This window comes from Macaca nemestrina, chromosome 4 (genome assembly GCF_043159975.1).
Source record: "Macaca nemestrina isolate mMacNem1 chromosome 4, mMacNem.hap1, whole genome shotgun sequence".
Lineage (NCBI taxonomy): Eukaryota > Metazoa > Chordata > Mammalia > Primates > Cercopithecidae > Macaca > Macaca nemestrina.
Window position 1 is genome coordinate 53,384,502 of NC_092128.1, and position 23,699 is coordinate 53,408,200.

Sequence of the window (23,699 nt, forward strand, 5' to 3'; positions counted from 1 at the left end):
CCCTTCTGCTAAGTATTTTTGAATATTTCAAAGTACAAAAAAATTAACCCCAGATAAATAAAATAAAAATGTTTGCTCTTTACCAAATTGCCATATTCCATCTTATTTGGATAAGTCATCAATACTTCACAATCATCAATGCCAGATGCCAGTGAAAGTGGTGTGGATGGGGTATATAAATAGCGGTCATTAATATTTCTTAGAATGCTAATGACATTTTGTCTTCCCAGATAAGTCAGAGTCTGAATACATAAGTCACCAAAGCACAGTTTGTCATAGAATTGTGACATAAAACGCTATCTCCAAGCAAGTTTCCCAAATAAACAAATTATCTGGAGTGTTTACTACTCCCACGATCCACTTAAGAGCTTCACAAGTAGCCAACAGGAAACAGCAATGGGGATCTTTCTGCACCCAGGAAATAGGTATTTGCCAATAAGAATGAGAGCAACTTGAAAGGGACAAATTCTGTGCTAAATATAATTTCTATGCCCATACAACATCTAACAGAGCACTGTCAGAACAGTGTATATTCGAGAGAATGAGAAGACAAGCTACAGACTGGGAGAAAATATTTACAAAAGGCATCTAATGAAGAACTGTGACCTAACATACACAGAGAACTCTTAAAAACTCAACAGTAAGAATATGAACAACCCAAGTGAAAAACTGGCAAAAGATCTGAATAGACACCTCATTAAAAAAAGACAGCTTATTGTCGCCTAATTCGGCTCCTGGTGCTTTCAGGGGTGAAGACTCTGTGTGAGTTCCTTGGTGATAGAGAGTCTTTGTATGGTGGCTTTCTTTCTCAGCTGCTGGTTGTAGCAGCCATGTGCCCACTGTTTCCCGTGGGGTTGGAATGGCAGAGGTCTCTCAAAGCTTATCTTGTTCTCCAGTGGTATGCACTTTTAAATTTTTTCCCTAGCACTTTATTTACTGGGTTGAACAGGTTGAGCTTCCAGCCAGAAGGGGAGGTGTCCATAGGTAAAAACCGATTGTGGTGGCCGGGCACAATGGCTCATGCCTGTAATCCCAGCACTTTGGGAGGTCGAGGCAGGCAGATTGCTTGAGCTCAGAAGTTCGAGACCAGCCTAGGCAACATGGTGAAACGCTGTCTCTACCAAAAGTACAAAAATTAGCCAGGCATGGTGGTGCAGACCTGTAATCCCAGCTACTTGGGAGGCAGAGGTTGCAGTGAGCTGAGACTGCACCACTGCACTCCAGCCTGGGTGACAAAGTGAGGCCCTGTCTCAAAAAAAAAAAAAAAAAAAAAAACTGTGGCTAAAGCAAGTGGGTAAATGCAATACCCAGTTGTGGGTAGAGGTCCCAGCCCTAACAGAGGCAGCTGAGGGAGCTCTCAGTGAAATGCACTGAGGTCTTCTCAGAAGGAAGGGAGGGACACCTCAGCTCCTCTGAAAGTGATCCACCTCCTAGTCACACTCCTGACCCAGTGTCCCAGCTATTCAGATCAGACGGACACCTCTTTTCATCTGCAGGAAGGCTGATGTTCCATGTTGAGATGGATTGTGACTCTACCCCTCGTGCAAGCCTGAACCTGGAGGGCATGCTGCCTGTGGAGAGGCAGCCCCGCTGAAGTGTTCAGGAAAGGCTATCTACAGGTGCACCCCATGGAGCACTACTCAGCCATAAAAAAGAATAAAATAATGTCTTTTGCAGCAACTTGGATAGAGCTGGAGGCCATTTATTCTAAGTGAAGTAACGCAGAAATGGAAAGCCAAATACCATATGTTCTCACTTATAATTAGGGGCTAAGCTATGGCTATGCAAATGTATACACAGTGGTGTAATGAACTCTGGAGACTCAGAAGGAGGTAAGGGGGAGGCGGGAGAGCAATGAAAAACTACATACTGGGTACACTACTTGGGTGACAGGTACACTAAAATCTCAGATTTCACCACTATACAATTCATCCATTTAACCAAAAACCAATTGAACCCCAAAAACTATTGAAATAAAAAAATATATAAAGATATATAGCTAGCAAAAAAGCATATAAAAATGCTCCATAGCACATGACATTAGGGAAATGCAAATTAAAACAATGAGATACCCCTACTCACCTATTAGAATGGTCAAAATCCGAAACACCAACAATGGCAAATGCTGGCAAGGATGTGGAGCAACAGGAACTCTCAATGATTGCTGTACAGATGCAAAATGGCACTGTCACTTTGGAAGACAGATTGGCGATCTGTCACAAAAATAAATAGATTCTTACCATATGATCCAGCAAGCACGCTCCTTGGTTTACCCAAAAGAGTTGAAACTTCTGTCCATACAAAAACCTGCACGTGGATGTTTATAGCAGCTTTAATCATAACTGCCAAAACTTGGAAGCAACCAAGATGTCCTTCAGTAGGTGAACAGATAAGTAAATTGCTGTACATCCAGACAATGGAATATTATTCAGCTCTAAAAAGAAATGAGCTGTCAAGATACAGAAAGACATGGAGGAAACTTAAGTGTGTATTGCTAAGTGAAAAAGCCAATTGGAAAAGACTACATACTGTTAATTTCAACTTTGCAACATTTTGGAAAAGAAAAAACCGCCAGAAGGTAAAACAAAACACAACAAAAGGTTGCCAGGGATTAGAAGGGTGGGAGGAATGCCTAGGTGGAACACAGACTATTTGCAGGGCAGTAAACTACTCTGTATGATACTATAATGGTGGATACATGTCATTATAAATGTGTCCAAACCCACTGGATATACACCACCAAGAGTGAACCCTAATATAAATGGTGGACTTTGGGGGATAATGAGGTGTCAGTGTTGCTTCATCACCTCTAACAAATGTACCACCTCTGGTGGGGGATATTGTTAGCTGGGAGGCTAGGCAAGTGGGTGGGTATATGAGAAATCTCTGTACTATCTGCTTAATTTTGCTGTGAACCTAAATCTGCTCTAAAATATAAAGTCTATTTTTAAAAGCATATGTTCAATAAACTCAATTAATATATTTAATGAACTACTTGTACGTGAAATGATAACTTAAGTCACACATATGGCGATTTCAAAGCCTCTACACATTTGGTTAAAATGATTATTATCCAAAGACCTTAAAAACAACTATATGCAACTCAGCTCTAATATTCTGCCCATGGAAAAGTGCTACCCCAGGGTCAAATAATCAACCACAACCAAATTAATTTTGCCAAGTAATGGCAAAGGCTCAGTTAGCGCCAACTTCAACTAGAAATGCCACCTTATGCCTCCATTGTCCTGGAAGGTGGTCTCAGAGGCTCTGAAAAGCAGAAAGTAATGTGTCTCCACTGAATGCAGTCATGGAAATAGACCAAAGAAGTTTCTGTAATCCTGGAAACAAAGCTAGATATATCATTTCAGTATAAAGGGCAGATTCTAAACAGCCCAAACACTATCAAACACCATTATCAATGCCACACCTATAGAGTTCACAAGACACACACCATTTGTGGGAGGTGTGGCAGGAAAGTCCTTATGAAAAGATCAGGCCGGGCGCGGTGGCTCAAGCCTGTAATCCCAGCACTTTGGGAGGCCGAGACGGGCGGATCATGAGGTCAGGAGATCGAGACCATCCTGGCTAACATAGTGAAACCCCGTCTCTACTAAAAATACAAAAAACTAGCCGGGCGAGGTGGCGGGCGCCTGTAGTCCCAGCTACTCCGGAGGCTGAGGCAGGAGAATGACGTTAACCGGAGAGGCGGAGCTTGCAGTGAGCTGAGATCCGGCCACTGCGCTCCAGCCTGGGCGACAGAGTGAGACTCTGTCTCAAAAAAAAAAAAAAAAAAAAGAAAAGAAAAGATCAGTAGATCAGTGCCTCCCGTCTGAAATTAAAGACATAAATGTGGGAGAACCCCTTATGCAAACAATTTCTCTTCTAGAGATTAGAAAGGCATTTCCTTGCTGGTCAGAAAGATGCTACACAACTACTGTCAGCTAAAAGACTTGAAAAGAAAAACCACATAGGGAAAACAATTTTACTATGCCTCAAGAGTTGTGAGAAGTTCGTGAGCATCAAAATAAAAAGTGTATATAAATAGTTTATGCATCAGGGAATGCATTGGCGTTTGGAAGTTCAAATTAAAAAAAAAAAAAAAATGCATACAGTCCAGCTCCCAATCTGAAGCTCTACCAAGATCTAAACTCTTGATCTTGGGTTCTTTGAAGGACCTTGAAAGGTATTTAGTCCAACCTGCTACCCAATGCAAAAATCTCTTCTAAAACATATCTGATAGTCATGCTGCTTAGAGAGAATTTGCTGTTTTCTAAAACTCCCCATTCCAGTGTTGGATTGGCCTGTTGGGATGTTTTTGCTTAGTGTTAGCAAACAGTCCTTCCATCTAACTCCTAAACCCTGGGCCACACCCTTGCTTCTAGAACTAGAGACTAAGAATGATCCTTCTTCCTCATTCTAGCATTTACCAGCTACGTGACCTTCAAGTTAGTGAACTCTCCTGTGCATCAGCTGTATCTACTGAAAGGGAGATAACAGTACCTACCTCCTAGGGTTGAGGTGAGAATGAAATATTAGCACAGTGCCTGGCTTCTGTCGATCACCCAATAATTATTAGCTAGTATTATCATTAGCTATTGAATACAACCACCCTTCTGATAACTACGAAATGGCAACTTCTTTATTAGGCTTGCAAGGAATAGACATTTTCAGATTACCTTAAATCAGTGATTGTCACCCTTTCTGTGGAATGCTAGAATTTGGGGTTACACATTTGAAGGCTTGAAATGGTATCCACATTTATCCTGGGATTCCCCTGGTCCCCATCCACATCACTGCTATTTGAGTGGATCTTTACTTCCCTAATAGCCTCTGTCTTTGAAACCCAGAAGGTCCTTTTGCTTTGGCACTAGAATGCCATCAGGTTCCACCTCTGCTCCCTGAACTCTGACCTACAGCAGGCTAGACTCTGACTCTATTCCACGTCATGCGGTTCTCAATTAGCAATCTAGCTTCCTAGAACTGCATAACAACAGAAATGCTCCCCCAAAAAAGTCTTACCCATTGCAGCTCACTTGGGAAGCATTTAAGGCAATAAAATAAACCATCACATATCCATTGAAAAGCACTGCCTTAAGTAATAGGGTTTATTTGGGGCCACCCTGAGAAACAGAGGGATCTGGAATCTCAACCTCAAAGCCAGACCACATGGAGACCAGAGCTGGTTCAGGAGCTGGAAGGTTGCTTAGGATACAATGCGGCTCTAACAACTGGGTTATACCAGTAAATAAAATTGCCATCTGTTGAGCTCTTAATATGGGCCAGGCACCATGCCAAGCATTTTACAAGTGTTAGCTATCTTTTTTTTTTTTTTTAAAACCTGTTTAAATTGTGGAATAAAATACTCTTAGAGTGTTCAAAACAAATGTACAGTATAATGAACAATCACAAAGCAAACACTTGTGTAACTACCTGCTCTGTTAAGAAACAGAAAATGCTCAAGCACTGCAGAGTCTTCTCGCTCTGAGCACTCCCTTCAGGCCCCAGGGCCCCTCCCTTCCTAGATGTAACCACTGCTCTGATGTTTGTGATCATTGTTTCCTTACTTCTTTAAAATAGTTTCCTCAACAGTCTGTGCTATATAATATCAATATATAACTATATTATATACAGTTTTGCTTATTTTTGAATTCTAAAGTAAAATCATACATATTATTTCTTTTATTCAACATCGTGTTTATAAGATTCATTCATATTCTTCTCTATAGCATAGTTCATTCCCTCTCAGTGCTGTATAGTACTCCATTATGTGAATATATCACAATCTATTTACTCATTCTACAGTTGATGGATATTTGCATTGTTTCTGAGGCCATCATAGCAATAAAATTATGAACATGCTTGTATGTGTGTATATGTCTATACACATACATATAATATATGTATATGTATACATGGTATATGTGAAAAGTTCCTCTTATATACACACACCCAAGAACAAAATTACTGGGTTGTGTACTGTGCATGTTTTTAGTTTTATTCCATAATGTCAGTGTGTTTTCCAAAATGGTTATACTAACCTACATTCCATCAGCAGCATATAGATATCCTGTTGTACCGTATCCTCACCAACAGTTGGTATCATCCAGTTTTTCATATATGCCCCTCTGATGAGAGTATGAAATATTTAATTGGAGTTTTAATGTCCAGTCTTTTAAACTTTAAATACATTGAATCATACTTCATGCATTCATCTCTATTTTGCTTCTTTTGCTCAACGTGGTGTTCAAGGATTCGTCCACAATGTTGCATAAGGAATCTCACTGTGTTTCTCTTTATTAATGATGTCTATCATCTTTTCATTGTTTTGACCAGTTTACTATCCTCTTTTGTTAAGTGTCTGTTTAAGTATTTTGCCTGTTTATCTACTGGGCTGCCTGCCTTTTTCTTACTGATTTGTAAAAGACTTCTGTTTTTTTCAAAAAGTCTGGAGACCAATTCTCTAGGGTTTTGTGTTGTAAATATCTTCTTTGGTATTCATGCATATCTCTTTAAAGCTCACAACAACTCCAAGAAATAAATACTTTAATGTCTATGAACAGAACAGTCTTAGAGAAGTTGGGTGGCTTGTTCAAGGTCACTGAGCTAGTTAGCACAAGAGGTGGGAAATCAAACTCAGATCCGCTCAGCTTGAAAGCCTGGCTCTTAAGCACTCAGTCATACTGGGGACAGAGGTCATCCATCCCTCTCTAGCGCTCTGTGGGTCTTCAGCCCCTTCTCCTGCACCTGCTTCTCTCTTCTCTCCTTCTTTCCTTGTGACTTTAACTTATGACTTCCATTTCCTGCCCTCTCCTTGTGTGGACTTTCTTCTGACTCCCCACCTCCAAACATTGTCACTCACTTGGGTTCTCCTTCAAACTCCATGAAGGACATCTCCTCAGCTGCATTTGGCACTGTCGCCTTCGTGGGCAGGCTTTTACCCCAGACCACGTTATGGCCATGGGTCAGGTACTTTCCCACTCCAATCGACTGTGGCCATGGTGGCAGAATCCCATAGTCAGCCTGCCTTTGATGGAGCTGTGGGCCTGAGAGACAAGGGTGCAAAGGCTGCTCTCTAAAACAGGTGTCTCCTCTGGATCTTCATGTTTTTGGCCAATAATCACTGGCTCCTTTGACATCTCATCATTCCAATGATAACTCCCATTCCATCTTTCTTCCAGGACACTGCCTTCTTCCTCAGTCCCCACCTAAGCCCACTCAGGCATCAGCTTCCATCAGTTCTATGGCCTAAAAAACTGTTAAATATAACCACTCCTCTCCATGGCCACCTCCACCCGAGTCCAGGCTACCATTATCTCTCACCTGGACTCCTAAAACAGCTACCCCAGGTGCTCTTCACATCTACTTTTCCATCTTCCCACTCCATTCCCCATAACGGCAGCCAGAGGCACCTGTTCAAAATGCCTATCTCATCATGTCAGATTGCATGAAATTCCCTTTGGCTTCTCCTTTCTCTTGGGATAAGGACCAAAACCCTCAAGATGAATCACAAGGCCCTACAAGGTCTGGCCCATGCCTCCCTCTTCATTCCCCACCTGGCTCTCTGCTCTCTGCCCCCACGGGATCTTCAGTCCTGCTGATACACCAGGTTCCCTCTACCACAGGACCTTTTGCACTGTCTACACTGCCTGGAATGTTGAGACTGCAAGAAAACGTGGTCTCATTTGCACTCTCATTGAGGTACATCCTGACTGGTAAGAAACATGGTATCTATCATTTAAATTTTCCATACCTTTTGACACAGTATTTCCACTTTTTTTTTTTTCTTTTTTTGCAAGACAGAGTCTCGCTCTGTGGCCCAGGTTGGAGTGCAGTGGCAGTGGCTTGATCTCGGCTCACAGCAACCTCCATCTCATGGGTCCAAGCAATTCTCCTGCCTCTGCCTCCTGAGTAGCTGGGATTACAGGTACACGCAACCATACCCAGCTAATTTTTATATTTTTAGTAGGGACAGGGTTTTGCCATGTTGGCTAGGCTGGTCTCAAACTCCTGATCTCAGGTGATCCGCCCATCTCGCCCTCCCAAAGTGCTGGGATTACAGATGTCACAGTGAGCCAGCGTGAGCCACTACGCCCAGCCAGTATTCCCACTTCTATGAATTCGTCCTTTAGAAATATGACCATAGGCTATATAAAAAGGTATGCAGCACAATTGTTTGCAAATCCTTATAATAGTGAAAATGGAAACAGTACACATATCTATCAACAAGATACTAGTCAAATAAACTATAATACATCCATAGCATGAAATATTATTCAGACATTAAAAAGAATGAGGTAGATTTCCTTGTGTTTATGTGAGAGGATATCCCAGATATATGAAGCTAAAAAACAAAATTCAGAAGTGTATGATTCCCCTTGTATGCTTTAAAAATACATTGCATGTATATTTTTAAAAGTTGCAAAAATATGCACAAACTGGTTGACAGTGGCTATGTCTGGGGAGGGAGGATGAGTTGACAGGGCATATTTTTTCCTATTGTTATATATTTCAGTAATATTTGATATTGCTATTTTATTACTATAATTTTATAATCTGAACAAATCTAATACAGTGAAAAAGATAGGTGCATAATTAAGTCTGCCATGTCTATCTTCTCCCTAGAATTAGTAAGTTCTATGAAGTCATCAAATGTTTCTATCCTATTCACTGTTATTTACCCCAAAGCCTAGTCAGTGCCAGGCACATAATATGTGCTCATTAAACATTAATTGAATAAACAAATAATGAGCTGTTTCTATGACCCCATAAAATGTGATACCCACTCAGTCCTCCACAAACAGACTCCTGGCTACCTCCTCCCTGGAGCTGTACTCCATAGTTTTAAAAAGTTGTAAAAGTGCTTGACTTTTTTATGGCAGTCACATCAAGCTATGTGCTGACACTCAGCTTCAGGGACTTCACACCAGTACTGCACTCAAGTCGGGTTCCCATTCTTGACTTAGGCAAATACTTTTTCTTAGACCCAAGTCAGGATTTCACAATTTGTCCCTGTTGAAGTTCATCATTTTGTTCGTGCCTGTCAAGGTGTTTTGAAACTCAACCCCTGACTGTAACCCAATACACATCCTACCAGCTTTATATTGCCTGCACATTTATGATGCGTTTTCTTCCAATTTAATTATAAAAAATGAAAATTGTACAGGGCAGAGCCTAGGACAGAATCCTGCAGCCCTCCCTGAGCAATGACCTCCCTGTTGACTTAGAGGGGTCTGGGCCTTCTGTTTGCTTCTCACACACAGGACGCTTATTCCCACCTCAAAGCCTCTGCACCTGCCGCTCACTCTACTTGGAATGCTCTCTCTCCAGATGGTAGCTCCTCCACAATCTTCAGGACTCAGCTCCAAGGCTTTCTCACCAGAAAGGGTTTCCTACTACCTAGGCTAAAAGGATCCCCGTCCCCTACTCCACATTACTCTGTTTTGTTTTCTTTAAGGCACTTGTCAATCACTAAAGTTATCTTGTTCACATTTTTCATTTACCTGTTTATTACCTGCTCCTTCCCCCTACCCCAATGTCAGCGGGGATATTGTCTGCCTTATCCATTGCTCTAATGCCTGGAGCACCGCAGTCACTCAGTAGGTATTTCCCACATGATTGAATAATAGACAGAGTTGGTCAAATACCCTGACACCTACTTGCACTGTCTTCTAGACCCATGTCTCCATTTTACCTGCAAGGATGGTCCTGGGACTATTGTATAACAAATTACTTCAAGTTTGGAGGAGTCAACAAACACAAATTTATTCTCTCATAGTTCTGGAGGCCAGAAGTCCCATACCTGTTTCAGTGGGCCAAAATCAATGGGCCAAAATACCTCACTCCTCCAGCAGCTCTGTGGGGAGAATCTGTTCTCCACCTCTTCCAGTTCCCCCTGGCTGCAGTGTTCCTCGGTGTGTAGCTGTCTCACTCCAATCTCCATCGCAAGCATCTTTAAATCTTTCCTGCTCCATCTTTACATCGCTTTCTCCTCTGCGCATGTCATTATTTCTCTGCCTCCTTCTTATATAAGGATACATTTAATGGCATTTAGGGCCTAACTGGCTAATCCAGGATAATCTCTCCAACTCAAGGTCCTTAACTTAATCACCTCTACAAAGCCTTTACCATATAAGGTAACATTCATAGGTTTCAAGTATTAGGACCTGATATCTTCAGGGGCCACCATTCAGCCCAACAGAGTTTATTACTGATTTCGTGAAATGCCTTTGGAAAACCGAGACATACCATGTGTCCAGATTTCTCTTTTCCACCTCTCGGGTAGGGCCTGCCACAGAGGAGAGCTCCGTAAATGCTTCTTGAAGGAGTAGATGAATAGAAGATGTTGTTCCGCTCTACCATTCCCCACCCCAGCCCTCAAAAAGAGAAAAGAATGGGTCTATGACTCCTTTAGCATAACTGGTTTCTCCAGTTCGCAGACCCTTGAGAAGCTGAGGGGTTTCAGAAACGGGGAAGCTCTTCATAACTGGTGGCCATCTGACACGCTGCCAATACCTATTGGGAGGGATACAGAATTACTGAATGAGCAATAAGACTAAAATTATTTACAAACAAGCTTTGCCCACTACAGAGGGTGTGGGCTTTGTTCATATTTGATTTCTTTTCCTCCCCAACACTCTGAAGAGGGTTGTACTGTAGCCAAATTAGTTCTTTGGCTACTGAACAGGAGGATGGGAGAGGGAGACCAAATGGCACTGAATAGGCAGGAGGAAATGAGTTTATCTTCCCCAAACAGAAGGGACCCCTGATGCACTTCATATAAAAGTACAGCATCTTGGGAGGAGGCCAATCAAACCCCTAACAGGGTCATTTCATAATAAAAACTATTCTCAAGCCCCTGGTCTGGACCCCAGACTTCTGGTTCCCTGCTGTTGGAGCAGGTTATTCTACAGTTAGCACATTTATTGCTCTTTTATAATTTCTTATCAAAACCAAACATTTGCTCCTTGGTCTTCATCCCCAAGACACCCCACCATGATGGAGTTCTCTTGAGATATCAGATAATGGGGTTTGGCACCCTGAGATTGCACCTGGGGTAGATCCCAGGGTCCCCACTGTGAGTGCAGGGGGAAAGGCTCTGAAAGCTGAGGGCCAACGTGAAGCCCTGTCTCAGCATCACAGTGGTGCTATAATGGTGCTCAAGACCTCCCCTCCCTCAGTCCACAAGAAAAGGGACTCTGATGGAAGTAGGGGTGAGGCTGAGGACAACTAAGTGGACTCTTATAAGGAAGGAGAGGAAGGAGGGATTCTCTTCTCTCCCTACCCCTGGTGTAAGCATTGAGAAGGCCAAACAGGCACAGTAAAGGGCCAAGGGCAAAGTGGGATGTTCAAGTCTACCTTCAAAGACAAAGAAGGGGTTTTTGAGATTCACATGTGGTTCAAGCCAGCACATCAGCAAAGGATGCAGCACAGATGCAAACTCAGGCACAATGGTCCTAGCTAGAGCAGGATGTGTACTTGTGGGGCACGCCCTCCTGACCATGGTGTAAGAACTCTGCCGTGAAGCCTGGGGACGCCATTCCAAGGAGAGCTGCTTGCTCTGGGGGAGCTACAACAGGCTGTAGCATTTTCTTGACTAAGTATTAGAATCTTGGGTTGGTGCCACAGTTTTCTGGAAAACACATCAGTGCAATTATAAAGCACATCAATGGGACAATATGATATATTCAGCAAGATTCTCAACAAACTAGTCCCTTTTGACTCCCATTACGGCCTTCTATTATACAAATAGAGGCACGTGTGGTTCTATTTTGTGGTTGAGGAAAAGAATTCTCATCACTAGTTCTTACTTGCAGTAACTTCTCTGTGAATTAATTTCCAAAGTGGCTAAACCCCTTCTGAAGGATATAATGAACCACGGAAACGGAAACAAAAATTATCTCACCTATCTACAATGCCCATACTATAAAGCTGGAAACAAGGAGATCAAGGGGTTTACAGCATCAGATAAGACTGTAAAAGTTTCACAGGTTAATTTTGTTGGAAACCTGGTCCTTTTAAAAAGTACAAAACTCTGTAAAGGAAGAGACTGATAGCTATAACTGTATAAAAAGTAAAGACTTCTGAACCCACATCAATCTACCATATCTGTATACACATAAATCTACCATAAATAAAGTTAAAAGACAAATAGCAAGTCAGGAAAAAATCTCGCAATTTATAATGTATAGGGGTATTTTATTTAAAATATAAAGAGCTTTCACAATTCATTAAGAGAAAGGTGAACACTCTAAAAGAAAGGTAGGCAATTTACAAAAAAATGAAATACAAATCATCAATAAGCAGAGATACAACTGAAATAAGCTGGAGGCGAAATTCTCTCCTCAGACTGAAAGACGAAAAAGAACCATCCGTATAGCACCTATGAGGCCATGAGGAAATGGGAATCCTCACACACCCTGGCAAGGTTTGGCAATTTCAAAACTGTAAATGTGCATTCACTTTGACCTGGCAATTTCATTTACAGAAAACCATCCTAAAGAAATAATCATAGGCTGGGCGCGGTGGCTCAAACCTGTAATCCCAGCACTTTGGGAGGCTGAGGCAAGTGGATCACTTGAGGTCAGGAGTTCGAAACTAGCCTGGCCAACAAGGATGAAACTCTGTCTCTACTAAAATCACAAAAAATTAAATAAAAAAAAAAATAGCCAGACATGGTGGCGGGCACTTGTAGTCCCAGCTACTTGGGAGGCTGAGGCAGTGGAACAGCTTGAATTCAGGAGGCAGAGGTTGCAGTTAGCCTGAGCAACAGAACAAGCCTCCATCTCAAAAAGAAAAAAGAAAAATAAACAATCATAGATGTGCAAAAAGATTTAGCTACACACAACATTTATTGCAGCACTGTCAATAATATATAGAAATATTTGAAAAACCTAAATGCCAAAACTGGGGATTAGTTAAAAATATTATAGTTTAAGAATGAATCACTAGAATATTATAGTCTTTAAAAGTGATTATTTAAAAAGTGAGTATATTGATCTATATTGGCTATGTTATCATATAGTTCTAGATATTTAATATATATAAAGTGGCTTGGTTTGGAGATTGGGGATCTAAAGGTATATAAATATATTATTAATAATGTGTGGCATTACATATATATCAAAATATTAACACTTATTCATAGGCTTCTAACTCTTATTTATGCCTTTCATTTCCTTCTAAATGTTTTGCAATGATTGCTTTCTATGCAAGGGAAAAAATACAACTATTTCATAAAGAGGATGCACATGTGGGCAACTACTCTTAAGCTGGAAACATCCTTTTTGGCCACTGACAACTCACAGAGTAAACAAAAAAGACTAAAGTGCATTATTTAAAATTAGGGTAGCCATACAATTTATCATCTAAACCAGGACACTTTTGATTCTGAAAGGCGAAGCTATTAATACTTTTACTGGGACAAGTAGCATAATCCAGGACTCCCTAGGCAGACTCAGCTGTTTGGTCAGCTTACTTAGAATGAAAATTTTAAATACTTTGTCTCCAAAAACGACCCTGTGTTGGAGTGTTCAAGGGTAAGCCACAAATGTAGAGACTACCCTTTTATCAGTACGATTGGGTGTAGTTTTTAAACATGCCAACCAGATGGCTAAAGGATCTTGAAAAGTTCATCTTTCTCACCTAATTAGCTCGTTTGGATTGACAGAGCCCTAATTTAGAGATTTGTTCTTGAAAAAAAGTATTTCTCAAAGAAATATACCACTTGAGACCGGGCGTGGTGACTCAAGGCTATAATTCCAGCACTTTGGGAGGCCAAGGTGGGCGGATCACCTGAGGTTGGGAGTTCAAGACCAGCCTGACCAAAATGGAGAAACCCCGTCTTTACTAAAAATAAAAAATTAGCCGGGCATGGTGGCACATGCCTGTAATCCCAGCTACTAGGGAGGCTGAGGCAGGAGAATCACTTGAACCCGGGAGGCGGAGGTTGCGGTGAGCCGAGATTGCGCCATTGCACTCCAGCCTGGGCAACAAGAGTGAAACTCCATCTCAAAAAAAAAAAAAAAAAGAAATATACCACTTGACTAAGAACACACTGTATTATTAGCTATACTATGTCACATTGCAGATTTTAATCTTGGAAACATTGTGCAACTCTTTTAAAGTCTTCATGATTCCAAACTTCCTGAGACTCACCTGGTTTCCACTAAGGACTTTATACAGGGAACTATTATCTCTGTGACCTGAGGCTCTTACTTAAGATGGCCACTATTCGCATCCTTCAGCCCTGGGTCGCTCTGCCCACCAGCTATTTATATCCTCCTTGCCTTTCACAGCCAGGCTCAAGTTTCTCCTCTCTCCTGAGCCTTTGCTGCCCACCACAGTCATCCGTGCTGCTCAGCCTCCTGTGACATTTATTACCTGCACATCAGATCAGCATCTTCTCACAGGCTATCCTGTTTCCTAATTATTGATTGTACACAATCTCCCTCAAACTAAATAAGCTCCTCGTAAGAAACAACTATTCTTAGTCTATACCACGTGGCGCTTGGCACTCGGCCAGGCAAGGTAAGTCTGTCAACCCCTCTTAGCCCGCTTATAAAGTGGGGGTTGTAATTCCTTTGTATACTCCACCTCCAACGCAAACTGGGGTAGTAACAAGGCATTATAAGAGATAATTTTTTTAATTAGCCAAATACCCTAAATGCCAGGGTATTTGCGTAAGTGGAAAAATAAAAGCCTTCTCAACTGAAGCAAGGCCTTTTCCCCTTTAAAACATTATGAAATGACACACACTACAGATTCAGAACAAACTTAGAAGAGAACAAATCTGTTGCAGAATAGTGTCTCGTGTTAAAAAATGGCTGCATAGGTACAAAGGATAAAAGCTTGGACAGGCTGTGTTAACACCTGCAATGCTGTCACTCCCATCTTATAATATTTTACTTGTATTTTGATTCTCCCTGTAGACGGCCAATATGGAGCTCATCCATTGATCAATTCCCCAACATTTGTGCCCACCCTCCTAAGAGTCCAGCACCTGCCATTACTTGGCATCGATCACAACCTAAGCAACGCATGTTGCTAAATCAATCATGGGTCAATCTATAATTGAAATAACATTCTTTGCACCTCCCCGCTGCCAAATTTATTAAACTAATATAAATGTCGATGTCTCTTTCTTCCAAGATGAGCTTACAATGACTTAAGCCCTAACTGCAGTGTGAACAACCAAAATTAGATACCAAGGCTCTTTTATTTATTCCATGACCCAAGACACTATGTTTCTCATACACAAAAGAAACCTTGGGAAATCTGCCAACTCAAATGTATTACTTGCAAATGGCATCACTCTGCAATACCAACACGTGGCTGGCAAGACAGGGTGACTCCTTTTCAAGCAAAAACTAAAATTCCCAGATGAACTGGTTAAACATACAGACAGACATCAATGACACCATTCCTTCTGCTAGTCCATCTAGCACCTGAGTGAGCTTTAGGAAAAGGCTCACCTGCTTCAAAAACTCGACTTCCATCTGTTAGAAAATAGTCTTTATAGTCCCGATTTTGTTAGAATAAGCTACTTTACTGCCATCTGCCAGAAAAATTATCATAATAAATCTCTGATGTCTGTGATTTGAACAGTGACTCCTTAGAAGGGACACGATTGTACAGTGTACAACCTACACAGCAGTACTGGCCAGGTGTTTAATAACTTTGGAATATAATAAACCAGTAGGGGGAAACCATGCTTTATTTTACTTCCCCTCTGAGCCTCAGTTTCATCATCCATACATTGGCAATAATAAGAGCTATCTAGTATCGGTGTCTTAGCACTGATCAGGCTTCCTATTGGAGTAGGAAAGCAATGGTTTGTGAAAGATAAAGACAATAAAAGAAGACCACGTTACTTGATTATCACATAATAACTATAACCATAAGATGGAGAGCTCACATTCTCTGACTCTACAATATCATTCATCCAATTATATAATTTAGTTCTTAATATATTGAAAGTGAAAAGATTTTGGGTTTTTTGGTAGTGATGATGGGTCTCGCAGCCCCCACCACACTCTCTTACTAGATTTCTGATTGAAGAAGCCCACAATGCAAGGTAGTTGATGAGAGTTAGGCATTTACTATCTAGAAATGAAAAAGAAAAAAAAAACTAAAATTAATTGGCCTACATCAGGGTTTCTCTCGATCTCATCACTATCATTTTGGATGTGATCAACCTTTGAGATAGGGGCCGTCCTGTGCGTTCCATTGTAGGAAGTTTACCAGCATCCTTGGCTTCTACCCGCTAGATGTCAGTAGCACCTTCACGCCCTAGTCATGACAACCAAAAACATCTCCAGACATTGCCAAATGTCCTCTGGGAGGAGGGGGTGGCAAAACTGCCCACAGTCGAGAAACACTGGCCTACACAGAAATTCAAATTCATGGCCGTAGCATCATTCCTGGGAAACAGCAAGCTGGCCTCCCACCAAAGGAGACCTGGACTTTAAATTCTACTATGGGTGTTCTATGTCCTCAAAGGTTCTAGCTTCTACTTCCTGTCATATAAATAAAACCCAGACTCTGGCCTCTCACTTCCAGGATTTCCTCCTTTGCAGGGTATTAAAAGGTAGGGCTGGGGGCAAGTGTTAGGGACGACATCATGGCCCAGGCATCCCCCTCTGCTCACTTGGTACTTGGCTGCCTGCCGGGGTCCCAGCACTGCCATCTTTTCTTGAATAATGGTGCTGTTACCACACAGGGCTGGCATGAGCTGGATACTTGCAGCCTTCCTGTTGTGACTCCTACAGAAATATAAACTCATAATTTAGTTTCCCATAGCACAGCTATCGAAGGCTCGGTTATTTAACAAAACCTTGGGTAAAGTAAAAGAAATGACAACACAGAAAACCTTACAATGGGGTACTGGATTTGAAGGATTCCAGAGTCACACCTTGGTCATTCCAGACAGGTCCCCTTTCCAGACGCTGCGTGGCCCAGCTCCCAGCCCACAGGGTTCATCTGCTTCTCTCCCACCACCCAGAGAGACCTTCAGTCCCTTCCCCTCTGAGAAGCCCAGGGGTTCCATGCCCTGTCTCAGGTCTGCTCTCTCCCTCTCTTCCAGCCTTCACTTTCCATGGCTCTACTTTCTCCCTTCTGGCCTGATGGACAGCTGGGAGCATCCACATCATTCAAGAAAATTCCCAACTACCACTCACAGAGGTTGGCCTTTTTAGATACTTAGAAGACAATATCTCTCAATAATTCATTTCCCTAAGTCTGAGATATTTGTCTTGGAAAATCATCTCACAGGAAGCTTCACCAAGATCCGAGCTGGCTGTCATCATCGGGCCCATCTTTACAGCATCCTGTGGGCATGAGGTGAGGTTCTGTTTCCTATGATCTTCTGGACATGGCAAATGTTGAACAATGTCATGTATAACGCACTTCCCAGGAATTATTAAAAAAAAAAAAAAAAAACTTTTTTAGAGATAGAATTCACTAAATCTATAATGAAAAAGTTTTTTTTTTAGACTACAAAGCATATTATTTAAAGAAGAGTAATTAATTGATGCAGGAAAAAAAAAACAGTTCAAACAACGAACAGAAAAAGAGCTCAGAAACAGACCCAGGTGTTTGGAAAATAAGTATAAGAAAGATCTCTAGAGAAAGGATAAACTATTCAATATATGGTTCTGAGGATAAATGGCAACTGTTTGAAAAAAGATTGAAAATTAATTTTTTACCTCACATAATTAACCAAAAGATTCCAAGATCTGAATATAAAAACAAAAACCTATAAAGCATAAAGACAAAATATACGAAACTATTTTATGACTTTGAGGAAGTGAAGGTCTTCTTAAGCAAGACACAAAAAACAAAAGGCCTCAAGGAAAAGCCTGAAATGTTGACTGTTTCCAAAGGGGAGAAAAAGTGTGTGTGGAAAAGATGCCATAAACAAAGTCAAAAGAAGAAAAGCAACAAGCTGGAAAATTACAGTATTTCCAAATAGAGAAAAGATCCAAATTGAGAATACATAGAGAATTCCTACAAATCAATAAGCAGATCTAAAAAATACCAATGACAAATCATCAAAGGATACTAACAGCAATTTACAGAGTACAAATACAATGAACATGAGAGGAAAATGCTCAAAAAACACACCACAAATGAGGGAAATACAAATCAAATTTTTTTTTTTTACTCATAACATTGGCAAAATTTAAAAGGTTTGAAAATGTTGAGCATTAATTAAGGAAATGGGCACATCTCTGTACTGCTAGTGGAAGTATAAATTACTCAGCTACTTCAGAAGACAGTCTGGCAGAACCATTAAAATTAAAAATGCACATACCCAGCAATTCTATTTCTGGGTAGTTCCTCACGTGCCCAGGAAGCATATATAAAAATAAAGATGTTGACTACCTATTTTTCATAAAAACTAGAAACCCAAATGTCTATCAATAAGATAACAGATAAATATTTGGGAGGCCGAGGTGGGTGGATCATTTGAGGTCAGGAGTTCAAGGCCAGCCTGGCCAACATAGTGAAACCCCACTTCTGGTAAAAATACAAAAATTAGCCAGGCGTGGTGGCGGGTGCCTGTAATCCTAACTACTTGGGAGGCTGAGGCAGGAGAATCACTTGAACTCAGAAGGTGGAGGTTGCAGTGAGCCGAGACTGCACCACTGCACTCCAGCCTCAGCGACAGAGCAAGAGTCTGTCTCAAAATAAATAAATAAATAAAAAATAACACATAAATAGACCCTGGAACATTTTATGGAATACCATGAAGCAGTTTAAAAGAATGAGGTATTTCGATATATAATGACATTTAACAGCACATGTGAAAAAAGAAAATTATAGAAAAATGTCGGTAAAGTGATACTATTCACATTAAAAAGAAAAAAAAAAGACAATACACACAGCAATATCATCTATACCTTTAAAGACAGACATATACAGTAGGTAAATGTCTAGAAAATGGTATGAAGAATGCCTTCAGACCTGGGCGTACAGGAGTGACCACATTTGAAGGGGTTATTTCTCCCTTATCTCTATTGTTTCACTATTCTTTCTCATGAGGAGAACATGCTTATTCATAATGTATTCATTTGTTTTCACACTGCTGATAAAGATATGCCCAAAACTGGGAACAAAAAGAGGCTTAGGCCGGGCACGGTGGCTCATGCCTGTAACACTAGCACTTTGGGAGGCTGAGGCGGATGGATCACCTGAGGTCACCAGCCTGGCCAACATGGTGAAACCCCATCTCTACTAAAAATAGAAAAATTACCCAGGTGTGGAGGCAGATGCCTGTAATCCCAGCTACTTGGGAGGCTGAGGCAGGAGAATTGCTTGAACCTGGGAGGCGGAGGTTGCAGTGAGCCAAGATCATGCCGTTGCACTCCAGCCTGGGTGACAGAGCAAGACTCCGTCTCCAAAAAAAAAAAAGAGGTTTAATTGGACTTACAGTTCCACATGGCTGGAGAGGTCTCAGAATCATAGCGGGAGGCAAAAGGCACATGACAGTGGCAAGAGACAAATGAGGAAGAAGCAAAAGTAGAAACCCCTGATAAACCCATCAGATCTCGTAAGACTTACTTACTATCACAAGAACAGCATGGGAAAGACCAGCCCCCATGACTCAATTACCTCCCCCTGGGTCCCTCCCACAACACGTGGAAATTCTGGGAGATACAATTCAAGTTAAGATTTGGGTAGGGACACAGCCAAACCATATCATATGATTTTCAAAATTCACTGTCAAGTTTCTTTTATGTAAGAAACACATTTTTCAAAGAAAACAATAACAAGCAGAAATCATACTCTGCTTAGTTTTAAGACAACTATCTACCTCATCATGCAAAGGCAGTTTTGTCTGCAACCAAACTGGATTTTGCAGTTCCTCTGCATAGCAAATGGTCTTTCAGGACCTTTCCTGAAGAAAGGTATATTTATGTATTACCATGATGTATATGTCAAGAGGAGGTTTTGGGCAGAGGTTTCGGACAGGCCTCCACATAACTGATGCAGGCCAGCAGCTCATGTAAAGGAGAGAAGCGCTTTAGTTTCCTTTCTAAGCAGAAGGATGTCTCAGAAGCAACCAGAGGAGCTACTCCTAGGTGACTGTCAGCCTGTCTCTGACTGGCAGCTATCTAAATGATGCACTGAAACTGAAGTATCATCACAGTGAACATTGAACCACTGTCCACTGTGTGCCAAGCCCTATGCCTGGGGCTCAGTACCCAGAATCTCAATCCTCACAACAATCCCAAGAGAAGAGCTTTACTACCCATTTCAGAGATGAGGAGCCTGAGGTTCAGATGGATCAAGGCAGGTTCTCAAGCAAATGACTAAAGGGCAATTCTAATTCACACCTGCCCATCTCAAGCCTATGCTCTGGCCTCCACCCTGTACTGCCTCCCACACCATAGCAAATGGTAGGTTTGAAAATATGGATGGGCTTTGCTCAAAATAATATGTGTGCATTAATGTTAACTTTCTTTATATGTAGGTTAAGGGCCAAAAGTGATTTCTACAAGAATCCTAAAGAGAAGTTATCATCTCTCCTGTCTCACCCTTGCAAAAGGATAGTGGTCAGGAATGGGGCTGGATCTGCCACATTCTGGGGAACAGAGATGACCTCAACCTTCAGCACCAGAGCAGTTCCAGGGAGCACCGACTGACCAAAGTCACAGGTGAATCAGTCAAGAGTTTTAAGACCAGCTTTCCCTCGAGATAACACACTCCCGTGCTGGCTGTTCTGCCCCAGTCAGAATGCAAATGTTTGTGTAGTTATATTTATTAATAGAGTCCATGGTTAGCCAGGCCTGGCACATGGCTAGGGATCTGTATTGAAACCAATAAGTAAAAGCCTGGAATTTCTATTTTCGTTCCCACTTCTGTTGCTACTGGGGGCCTTTTATCCAGTCCTGTTTTTAATCCAGCAGCCTGCAAGGGGCAGGAAAGAGGCAGGTAAAGTTGTCTAGCAAGGCAGAGTAGAAGGCACACCTGCCCTCCAGATGCCGAGAGCTTTCATAAAAGGTAACAACGTAGGTAACAAATTTCCCCCAAACTGTAATTCTCAGGGAGAGTGGGTTAGGGAAATAAATTTAGAGAGAAGAGTGGCAGATGGGATAGATGGATTCAATTAAGGCAAAGAACATCAAACAATTCCGGGGATGCCTCATTCTAATGGAACATGTCATTTTCTCCTCATTGCCTCCAGGTAACTCCCAACACACTAGGTAGGAAGTAGGGTGCTCACACGGTGCCTCAACCCCAGCAGGAGTTTAATATCCTCAAATGAGAGAGCTAATATTCCCTCTTCTCTTCTTTTCAATAATGTGGTGAAACAGCACATGAATCAGACTAAGTGAATGCAGGATACATATTAGATGCACATTTCTACAGAACCAGGTGTTATTCAAATTAAATAGGTATTTTCCATTGTCATCTCCATAGAACAGATTTCTTTATTTCGTCTACGGGAGACTCTCCTTTTTAATTAAACCAACCACACTGTCATTTTCCTAAGAAAGATAATAAAACAATAAAAATATTTACATCCCTTTTATCTCCCTAAACATTAATCATGAGGGGAAGAGGGTGTTTTGCCTTTGCTAGATAGTTTTATCACATAGACATTATACTAATATGCTTTAAATTACTGTTTTACAGGTCGCTTTATCCTTATTAAGGATGTATTAGATTCTTGTTGCCTCTAACAGTATTTGTAATTATTTACTACCAAAAGGAATTCAATTCTGTAAAAAATTAACCACCATATATAGTTGATATATGAGTATTGATATGTATATAATACATATACAGCATGTAAACCTGAACATTACTTCCAATTGACCTCAATTTTCATCCAAAGTCAAGTGTAAATGTCTAGTAGTTTGATAAGCAATGCTTTCTTTATTCTCTGCCTCTCAGTTATGCAATTTGATTGACAGTCATGTTATCCAACATAGTCATAGGTGGGTTATAGTTTCAACAAGTCAGTATTATTATATCTATAGTCAATGGAGAGACTGGGGAAGGCTTAGAGTAAAGCAACTCCACAATTATACTCCATAACTAACTATAACAATGTAGATGTATTCTGTTACCAATTAAACGTGGCAATGCATATAAAGTCTTCTTTTGTAGAGATGCTAAATCACTTTTAGATCCTAGCCCACAATTTACTATGCTGTAGAGTAAAATCATCCCAAATAGAAGGAAATAATATTTGGGCTGTCAGACCCTCTTCAAGGTCCTGTGTAGTAACCTCCATTTGAGAGACTCCGCTGGGAAAGTAAGCTTATGCTAAAATATGGAACTATTGATTTGCTTCACTATAACTGAGGTGCCCTGACTTCTGATGACAAGCCACCTTTGATGTTTTTGAGTGGTTTATAGTGGCTCCCAGAAGAGGAGACAGCATTCTGGAAACTCAAGTCACTGACTCTCAGCAAGTGGCCCACTCACATGGCTAATAGCAGGATTAAGCTCCTCACCGGCTGTTGTACTGAGGGCCTCAGTTCCCCACTGGCTAATGACCAGAGGCCTCCCTCAGTTACCTGCCACACAGGCCTCTCCATAGGGGGGCTTACAACATGGAAGTGGGCTTCCCTTAGAGCAAGCCAGGGCGTGCAAGAGAGAGTGAGAGTAACAGAAGTGACAGCCATTCTGTACCCTAACCTCAGAAATGACATCCCACCACTTTTGCTATATTCTATTTGTTATAAGCAAGTGACTAAGTCTAGCCCACACTAAAGAAAAGAGGATTACATAAGGGCATGAACACCAGGAGGTACAGACTTTTGAGGCCACATCAGCGGCTGCCCACACCTTCCTTGCATGCACAACATGGGAATAAACACCAAAATAGATAATAAATAGAGGGAAAATAGGGAAGCAGAAGGGAAAGGGAAAATGTTCCAGCATCTAATTATTCATGCCTCAGAGCACTCGCATTCTCTCTCCCCACCCCTAAATCTAGTCTAACCCACCAATCAGGTGCTCTCTTCACAGAGTCTCACATCTGTCTCCTCTTCTCTACCTGCATAGCACCACCATAGTTCAGGCTTTCATCTCTTCACACCATGAATATTGCAGCACTACTTTTCTAACCAGGCTCTGTACTCCAATCTTTCTAAGTCACACTTTTAACTTATCTTTATGGTACAGAAAGCCCTTCAGTAGCTCCCCATTGTCAAACAAAATCCAGACTCTTTAGACTGCTGTTCGGTGCCTTCCATAATTTGATCCAGGCCTGGGTATCCAAATGTATCACCCCCAAACCCCAGTAACAATTCTCCATCCCAGGCAAACCATGCTCAACACCCAAACACACCATGTTTATACTCAACTTGAAGCCTCTGCTAATACCATCATTCCCCCTCCCTCTGCAAGACCAGTCTTCACTTTACCATTACTAATCTTTGGCAATTTCCAAGATGCAGAGCAGATCCCATCTTCTCTGTCACACAGAGAAGTTGGGAGTTTCTGTTCACTCCCAACTAGATTTCAGTTCCTCCTATGAACTGGCACAGCTCTGAGAGACCACCCCACCCACTGCACAGGCCAGTCCCTGTGTACCTGTCCTGTTTTCCCAAGGAGTCGGTAAGTTTCACAATTTCCTTCTTCCAGAGACCACCAGACTGCATCTCTGTGAGGGTGAGGATAGGTCTCACTCATCTTTCCCTCCTGAAGGCAGCTGTTCCATAACAGGCAATATGGGTTGTCTT

At 41.5% G+C, this 23,699-nt stretch overlaps 1 long non-coding RNA gene across 4 annotated transcripts in view; it reads right to left on the reverse strand.

The window, feature by feature from the left end:
• The window catches only part of LOC112422964 (uncharacterized), a 37,475-nt gene that overhangs the window by 12,361 nt on the left and 1,415 nt on the right, over positions 1 to 23,699 (reverse strand). The window contains exons 2-3 of one of the 4 annotated variants that reach the window (XR_011622049.1): positions 10,246 to 10,512; positions 2,083 to 2,164 (exon numbers count right to left, since the gene is read on the reverse strand). This is a non-coding gene — a long non-coding RNA (uncharacterized lncRNA). Of the gene's footprint in view, positions 1 to 2,082; positions 10,513 to 16,645; positions 16,761 to 23,699 lie in introns of all 4 variants that reach the window. The other 3 variants (XR_011622048.1, XR_011622050.1, XR_011622046.1) reach the window with 3 other exon arrangements.